This window comes from Gossypium hirsutum, chromosome A05 (genome assembly GCF_007990345.1).
Source record: "Gossypium hirsutum isolate 1008001.06 chromosome A05, Gossypium_hirsutum_v2.1, whole genome shotgun sequence".
Taxonomy (NCBI): domain Eukaryota; kingdom Viridiplantae; phylum Streptophyta; class Magnoliopsida; order Malvales; family Malvaceae; genus Gossypium; species Gossypium hirsutum.
In genome coordinates this window covers 44,670,886-44,680,368 of record NC_053428.1, presented here as the reverse complement: position 1 = coordinate 44,680,368, position 9,483 = coordinate 44,670,886, and the positions used below count along the sequence as shown (strand labels likewise).

Sequence of the window (9,483 nt, the reverse complement as noted above, 5' to 3'; positions counted from 1 at the left end):
TTAAAAACTAAAATTCGATAGATTTCGAACCAAATTTCAAACCATGAGTTTTGATTCAACTAAAACTAAAACCTAACAACCTAAAAAGTATAATAGAAGGGAAGAAATGAGTGGAAGGAAATAAGAGACAAAGCTAGGATAGAAACTTACAATAGGTTCAGATTTGAAAGTCCAATTGTATGATCATCTGCAGCTTGCTCTGGTTCATTACTACAAAATTTACACATAGTACGAGGAGGAATTAGATGTAGGCAGTGATCGATTCTTTTTTCCAACCAAGCTAATCTCCTCTCCATATTCAGTACCCCGACATGCATAATCCGCATGTCAACCTCAGCAACTATGGCACAAGCACGAAGTAGGATGTAGTAGTCAGCATGAGCAACATAAGTAATGGCGCCTTCATCTTTCTTCCTTGCATAATGAAGGTAATCCAATCTCTTCAGCATAACCCTTGGTGGGATATAACAGAATCTGTTCTCCTCCATGTTTTTCTTCATCAGTCTAATCGCTCTATGTTCATTGGTCTCTGCTGAAACTTTGTCACTGGGTTCTGAGTTTTCACGTTCCTCTGAAGTCATAGATGAATGGTCAACATCTGAGTGTCTCTGAGTTGATATATCTTCATGAGAAGTCCTTTCATGGGAGGGACTAGAATGATGTTCATTATCTCGGGCTATTTTGTTCGCTTTATACATGCTGCCATCGGCACTGCTATGTCGCCTTCCCAAATCTTCTTCTGGTTCAGAACCCTGCAATCAACACAGGCTATAATAATTCAAATACACAAATATCAGTTGTTCACTTAAAATCCGGTTATCCATTGTTTTCAGCCAAAACAAAACATGTGTTCTAATTAAAAGCTCAAAGATCTCAATGAGTTGAAGGGATGTTGACCAGCTGCTAAACAAATCCCGATTTTCTGTTAAAATATTTTCTTATACTTGGTTTAAAAATTGCACAATTACTAGAAGTCAGACTTCAACCTTTGTTTCAGAGTGCAAAAAATCCATTTAAAAATATTTTTACGTCGTCTTCTTTCAATTTGCAACATAACAAATAATCATAGCTTATATGTTACCTTTTCTTTCTGATAATAATCCCAAAGCTTGTCAATTAAAGTTTTCTCTTCATGATAAAAGTCCACAGCCGGCTCTGATCCAGCAAATACCACATCCTGACAGAATTGTAGATACGATGGCATGCTTTTAGAAAGATCTCTCAAACATTTAACGCCGCCACATGCATTGTTTATCTCATTGTATCTTGCTTCAAGGTTGCACAAAAGCTCAGCAGCATCAAACTTGGATTCATTATCAGGTAATATGTTTCTACTAGAACTAGTACCCATACTGATATGAGTCACAAAAGCCCAAATTCTTGAAGGCGAGGCCCAATAAGCAAATTCCCAGCCCAATCAAGAAATCCATCCATACTTAGTTGAAAATCAGGCCAAATTGTCAAAGTGGCCCAAGTTGTAAAGTTTTATTTTTATTTTTATTTATTTATTTATTTATTTACTTAGTTTAAATTTTTATGTCAATATTCAGTCCAAGAGTCCCAGATAAAATGACCTTTGACCGAATTTCCATATTAAAATAATTAGAAGTTTTTTTTATTTTAGTTTTCTAATTAGATTAGGACTAGTTATAAGGCCTATTTAAAGGCATGGCTGTCCACCTTGTTAAACACTTATCATTATTATTAAAATTTCAGATTTGTTTAGAGCAGAATTTTCTTTGAGTTTTCTCCAAGATTTTTCTCTTGAGTTTTCTTTAGAAGTTGTTTTAACAATCTTGTGATTGTGGGAGCCATCTTCAACCTTCTTCTTGCCATTGATATTCTTTGGAGGGGAGATTAGAGCCGTTTGAAGGGAGTTGTGAGATCTTTCGAGATTTCAAGGCTTCTTAGGACTTATCTTTTAATTTCTTACTGTCAATTCTTTCTTTATTTCTACTTGTGCTGAATCATTATCTAATCTATTTTCTGTTCTTATTGTGTTTTCAGCCTTTTTCTATCTTAAGGAATCAGCCCAAAAATCCCCAATTTCTAGGGTTTTTCCATACTCTTTTTGGGTGAAATTAGATTGTCGAAATTTGGGGAAAACTATCTTGGTGTTCAATTGGGCAGAATCACAATCTCCTTGAGGGTTTCAAGAACCCTAACACTTATTTCTATTCTCAATTTGATTCTTTGCTGATTTGGGGATTTTATTTCAGATCTGAAAATTCAAAAATCTAATCTTTTAATTTTCTGTTTCGTTTCAGATCTAATTGTTTAGGGTTTTCGTAGGAATTTCTCGTGACTTGGCAACTCGATCTTAGTCCGCGCGCAACCCCGTATCATTTGGTATCAGATTTTGGGCGTTTTGGGTGTTCTTGGTTGATTTCTAAACTGATCTCTATTTTTTAAATTACAAACAGCAGTTTTACCCAGAAAAATTTTCGAAAAAAATTCATTTGAGTGGGTAAATGTTTTCTGATTGATCTGAAATTTTACATACATATTTTTGGCACTGTTATTGAATATACAAAAATATTTCCCGCAAAAAAATAAGTCGAAAAAGTCAAAAAATTGAAAAAAGACGAAATCTAATAAAAAATTAAAAAAATATTCAGCGGGTTGAATTTGGTGCCAAAATTTTCCAGATCAAAAATTCAATATTTGAAGACATTCCAGATTTAATTTTGTGATTTTTGGAGATCGGGAACACCTCGAACGAAGTTGTCAAGTTACTCCGCAGTTTTTCGGGTTTTCTGTTTTCAGCAATTTTTATTGATTCTTAGCTGTAGGTTTTCATTTGTTTACCTTTATTCTTCCTTTACGTTATCTAACACCTTCTTGTTTCTTGTGTTAGTAGGATTTAAACGTGTGCACAACTTCTTCCTCGGTGCAACACGAATCAATTGGTGTCTCGTCAGTTTTTGGCATCCTAGTGCAAATTAGGATTCTTTGGTAGTTTGGTTCACACTCTCTAATTGGTTGATATAAACTCTGATAAAGAACTCACAAGATTGAATTCGACCTCATTGAGAATTTGATTTTTTCTTTTTGAGTGATTAACGGTGAGGTTTGATAACTTTTATTTTTGAGTGTTGAGTGTTTTGCAGGTTTTAAAAAAAATGTCTACAGGTAATAATAATAGTGACATATTTAAAAAATTCCAACAACAGTTAGATGAACAGGCTGCTGCTCTTCGAGCTTTGACTGCTACCATCAATGAGGTGCAATTGAATCAAGAACCTCAATATCGAAATCCAATCAAAGAAGATAGGGATAACCAACCCCAGAGGCGCGGCCCTCGACGTGTCACTAGAATGGATGATGATTTTCATGATCGTGGACAATCATCTTTGGCAAAACCAAAGAGCGAGCAGCAACGAGAACATCTCTTTCATACTCGCTGCCATGTACAAGGTAAGCTTTGTAGAGTTATTATTGATGGTGAAAGTTGCTCGAACATAGCCAGCACGACGATGGTGGAAAAGCTTTGCTTAACCACTACCAAGCATCCACAACCTTATCAACTACAAGGGCTTAGCAACAAAGGCCAATTTAGGGTCACTCAACAAGTGAGCATCGCCTTTTCTATCGGTAAGTATCAAGACGAAGTTGTGTGCGACGTAATGCCTATTCAAGCCTGCCATTTGTTGCTAGGAGAACCATGGCAACTGGATCGAAAAGTCACTCACGATGGTCGTACCAATAGGTATTCTGTCAAGCATCAAGGAAAGAAACTCACCTTAGTGCCGCTCACTCCGGAACAAGTCCATGAGGACCAAATCAAACTGAAAAATTCTGTTAAAACAAGTGAGGAAAAAGAAAAAGAGAATGAAAAAGAGCAAAAAGAGATTGAGAGTGAAAAAGAAATTGAAGAAAGAAGAGAAAATGAATTAGAAAAAGAAACAAAAGAAAAAGACGTGGAAAGGGTAGTGAGGAATGTTTCCACTAACCAAGATATGAATTTTTCTTGTGTTGCTACTTTTCAGGTTCCCGAAAGATCGAAAGATAACTTTCAACTTCAATACCTCTCAAATGAAAGACGCTTTCATACGATCAACTTAGGCAAAGATGAAATCACACTACATGATCCCGAAGGTAAGCGAGGTAAGGAAATTTTAGAAACCGAGTCCAGTGCAGATTTGAAAATTATTGATAAAACTTTTGGTGACTTAGTTCTTAAAAGATCCCCTCATTTTGATCCGATTAATTGTTACTCTTCGATTGTGGTTGATAAAGTCATTACGAAAAGAAGTGTGATTTGTTATTCTCTTGATTTACCTTGTGTAAAATCCTCGAATTTGTCCAAATCTGTTTTGGAGAATAAGGTAACGAAATTTTCCAAATTTGTTTTCAATTTATATTCGTGCCTTAAACAGTTTATGTGGTTGTACATGAAGTTTGAGTTCCATTTGACAAAGGTTAACTCAACAACGGAGATTCGACTACACTATGCCCCCGATGAGCGAAGGTTTGTTTTAAATGAAAAAGGTAAAATCGACCCTTATTCTTCTGCTTATCGAAGTAAGATGCTTGAAACCTTTGAAACACTTTTGTACTCCTCGGATAGTGATAAAGATCGTGTTGATGAACACTTAGATCGAAACGTGCTTGACTGTCCTATTTTATTTATTGATGATCTATCTGTTTTGATGGTTGATAAAAAGATTCTTGTTTTTGATAATGCATGTGTGAGTGAATCTATAGACCGTCGATTAATGCATGGTATGATTATGCAACTCTGTGAACCATGTGAATCTTTTCAAATACCTACTTGTGACGATTATGTTTACCATTTGATTTATTACTCGCAATTTATTCATGGTTTGTGGGAACAATGTGAGACGACTGAATGCCTTAAAACATGTCCATCTTTGTTTCAAATATTTGACGAGGCAGTGGTGAGTAAATTAGATTGTTTGCATGGTAATCTGAATCTGTCCATTCACATGCGTTATACCTGTTCTGTTATGCTTATGATTGGACTACAAGCTTGTTTCCGTTGCTATTTACTATCTCATGGCTATTCTTTTCAGTGGACTCAATTGCCATTAGTCCCGTTCGATAGAGGAAAGTCGAGTTTATTTGATTTTTCAGATTCGAGGACGAATCTTTTTGAGGAAGGGGGGAATGATACGAGTCACAAAAGCCCAAATTCTTGAAGGCGAGGCCCAATAAGCAAATTCCCAGCCCAATCAAGAAATCCATCCATACTTAGTTGAAAATCAGGCCAAATTGTCAAAGTGGCCCAAGTTGTAAAGTTTTATTTTTATTTTTATTTATTTATTTATTTATTTACTTAGTTTAAATTTTTATGTCAATATTCAGTCCAAGAGTCCCAGATAAAATGACCTTTGACCGAATTTCCATATTAAAATAATTAGAAGTTTTTTTTATTTTAGTTTTCTAATTAGATTAGGACTAGTTATAAGGCCTATTTAAAGGCATGGCTGTCCACCTTGTTAAACACTTATCATTATTATTAAAATTTCAGATTTGTTGAGAGCAGAATTTTCTTTGAGTTTTCTCCAAGATTTTTCTCTTGAGTTTTCTTTAGAAGTTGTTTTAACAATCTTGTGATTGTGGGAGCCATCTTCAACCTTCTTCTTGCCATTGATATTCTTTGGAGGGGAGATTAGAGCCGTTTGAAGGGAGTTGTGAGATCTTTCGAGATTTCAAGGCTTCTTAAGACTTATCTTTTAATTTCTTACTGTCAATTCTTTCTTTATTTCTACTTGTGCTGAATCATTATCTAATTTATTTTCTGTTCTTATTGTGTTTTCAGCATTTTTCTATCTTAAGGAATCAGCCCAAAAATCCCCAATTTCTAGGGTTTTTCCATACTCTTTTTGGGTGAAATTAGATTGTCGAAATTTGGGGAAAACTATCTTGGTGTTCAATTGGGCAGAATCACAATCTCCTTGAGGGTTTCAAGAACCCTAACACTTATTTCTATTCTCAATTTGATTCTTTGCTGATTTGGGGATTTTATTTCAGATCTGAAAATTCAAAAATCTAATCTTTTAATTTTCTGTTTCGTTTCAGATCTAATTGTTTAGGGTTTTCGTAGGAGTTTCTCGTGACTTGGCAACTCGATCTTGGTCCGCGCGCAACCCCGTATCACATACAGTCCACACTATGAGAACCAAAACCATTTTCAGCACTGTCACTCACTTTGGGACTACTTGCAGGGTCCGTCCTTCTGGCTTCAGTAGATCTACTAGGAAGCATATGACTAGACAAACTTTTTTCCCACACCCCAAGTCCATTTATGTCATATAGAATCCGTATTGCTATAACCAGTATAGCCATCGCATGGACACAAGTAGGAAGTCCAAAATTGTTTGTTGACAACCGTAATTCAGGAGGCATCACCCACTCATATATGCGGCATGCATGCGGCAAAATTTTCTCCACTGGAAGAGACAACTCCGTTAGATATCTGGAAGCAATTCCATAGAAATTCACTGGGGGTAAATTCAAGCCTATGCACTGAGCAATTGTAGCAGCCAGTGATTCCAACTGTTGAGCAGAACAAGCATGTCTGGGCCTAAACATACTTTTAAGACTTAAAGGAAAGGGAGGCAACGACTGTCCAATGCGTTTCTCAATTTCAACAAAAGCATCAAAATAGGTAAGCTTCCCTTCAACTGCCCACTTGATTACGTCTGATGGCAAAACTGCTTCTCTTGAAACATGGCATCCTAGAAAAGAAATAGCTAGAGAACAAGATAACGGAATTTTTTTCTTAAATACTTATGCCATATAATTAATGCTCTCTGACCATATATGTTGTGAGGTTCTGCTTTGTGACGAGAAAGTGGTTTAAAATCTTCATATTCTCCTAATTGCAAAGGGCAAAATGCAAATAGTGATCAACACAATAACACGATGATTATTGATATGTAAGAACATAAATGGGAGGGGGAAGAGAGAAAACAAAACAACATAAAAAACACTACAACTTGCATGTAAATTGCAGGGAATCCGACATTTTCAATTTATCCAGTCCAGCTATGTAATTAAACCACCTTTGATATAAATAATTTTCTTTAACACCACAAAAATTTAATGGTAAGAAAAAGTTCAAATTGTCATGAAATTATAGCACAACAAAATTCGGAAGATGGTTTTACCGGCACAGAGATATATTTATTATATATTTATATTTTTGGCCAGAGCTAATATTCAACAGAAAGTATTCTTCACACCTTTTGTCCTGGTTAGGGAAAAAATTGATATCAATTTTAAGATGGGAAGGAGAGTATCACCAACCATCCTTAACTATTATCAAAGCCCAGAAACACTGATCTGTTATGAGCAAACAAATAGCTATAAAATTTAACATACAAACCAACAAAATCCATTTTTCTATGGCAGAATCTTATGAATAACTAAAGCATTAATGTCACCAAACCCACAGTACTTATTGACACTAACAAGCACCATAATCAACCTTCATCTACTCATAGTTCTACAACAAGAAGGTAAATAAACGAAATTTTTTAAAACTGATACAGGCAACAGCCAATACCTGATTTTTTTATCTCAGATTGATGAATAGCCTCATCGGCCCAACCATCATCAAAAACCCTAGTGCTAGCCAAAAACCTCAACCAAATAGGTCCAACTATCCCACAAATCAAAGGTTTCATATTAAACTTCTCCACTAAAGCCTCACATTGAGCTTCTATCATCATCGGCATCCCCATCACATACCTGTTCCTAACCTCCTGGTAATAACCTTCATAACTATATGCACACATAGGGTAAGAGCCAAAATCACTTGTGCCTATGGGCCCCACACCATCTCTCGTTCCATCTTGATTAACATCATGGCCTCCGGGTTCTTCAGTGAGACGGGACCAAAATTCTAGAGATTTGGGGTCAACTTGTGAGAGTGGTTGGACTGGGATGGGTTGACGAGCATGGCAAGTATGGCTGGCCAAGTAAAGGGCACCACCACCCTGAGTACCCTTTTCAATAAAATCCTCATCAGCAACACCCGTATCAATGATGTCATCAGCCTGAGACCCACATCTCAAGCAGTAGAAGTAGCCATCTGATCCATCAGCCATTCCCACATTCCCACACAAGTTGCAAGTCCAATGGGTGCAATCCTGCTCCATCTGTTGAGTGGCTGACAGTAAACTTTCAACAACTTGCAGCAAATATTACCGCAAGCTTATCTTTGTTCACAAATTTACCTCTGAATAGTAAACAAAATATAGTGGAAATATGTTAGTGTTAAGATAATCAAAATTTGTGTATACAAGTTAACGTGCACTGTAATTTAAGTTAATGTATAACATTCTGAAATAGATAAAAACCCATTTAAAACATTGAAAATATAACATTCAGGTTATTCCACAAATATTTTTTGTTTAGCGGGTATATAAAATATCACGTAGTGAGGGATTGTAAGAGCCTAGTTATTCCAGATCGGGTTATTTCCCCAGCAGGTGCTCGTATTGGAAGTTTATGTAATGCTTCCACATCGGTGAATTCAATCGGATTATTCATCTATTAGACGAAGTGATGGTTTTTGGAACAGGACCGGCAGTCAAACTGGTCAGATCACCAGTTCACAGATGATAATAATAATAATAACAATAATAATAATAATAATAATAATAATAATAATAAAAGAAAACTTCTGAAAGAAAAATAGGGAGAATGCAGGAAAATTTCGACAAAAAATAAGAAATTTTTTTTTGAAATTTCCTAAATACATGTAAGTATCAATAATGTCATAGGCATGAATTATACATTACAAAATTGAATTAATCAAAATTTTTAAACATGAAAACAGTTAACTACATTATCCAAAATCCAAAGTAAAAAAATTTAAAACAGTAGCAAAAAAAAGTTATAATTATTTAAACTAAATAAAAATATTCTCACCCTTACCAGATATCCCACGACGGCAGCTTCAGACGGTGGCCGGAGGCACTAATGAGACGGCGCGAAGCAGCGCAAGAGCGAAGAGAAGAAGGCGAGGCTTTGGGTGAGTCACAAAGAGACCCGGGCAAAGCCAATTTCTTTATTCTGGGAAAAAGAGGTTTGGGAGGTTTTAAAATGGAATTGGGCCGAAAAGAAAAGGTTTTTGAGTTTGGAGTAGGATAATTTGGTCCAAACATAAATAAACTGTTTCATTCTGTTGCCGGGTCCAACTATGTTAATGTACCGGCCAGTTTTCAGTCTAATTGTCAATCCAGTCCGGTGAAAGCTTACATAGGAACAATTTGTTAAGATAAAACATTAAAAATGGTACTGCATTTGCATATCATACCATCCTCACGCAAAGATGTTCATACAAAGTTCTGAACATGCATAAAATATTAAAAATTAGAATTGGATATGTAAAGAAATCTGCATAATTTCAAAACAATGAGAACCCTATGAATAACTAAAGTTAGAAAACCCATTTAACCTCAAAACTCACAATATGGGATTCAAGGAGTATGTATGTGTCATACCCCA

The 9,483-nt window shown here is 35.7% G+C and overlaps 1 pseudogene; it reads right to left on the bottom strand.

The window, feature by feature from the left end:
* Positions 1 to 9,099, bottom strand: LOC107960578 (TATA box-binding protein-associated factor RNA polymerase I subunit B-like; annotated as a pseudogene).
* Positions 9,100 to 9,483: the final 384 nt, after the last annotated feature.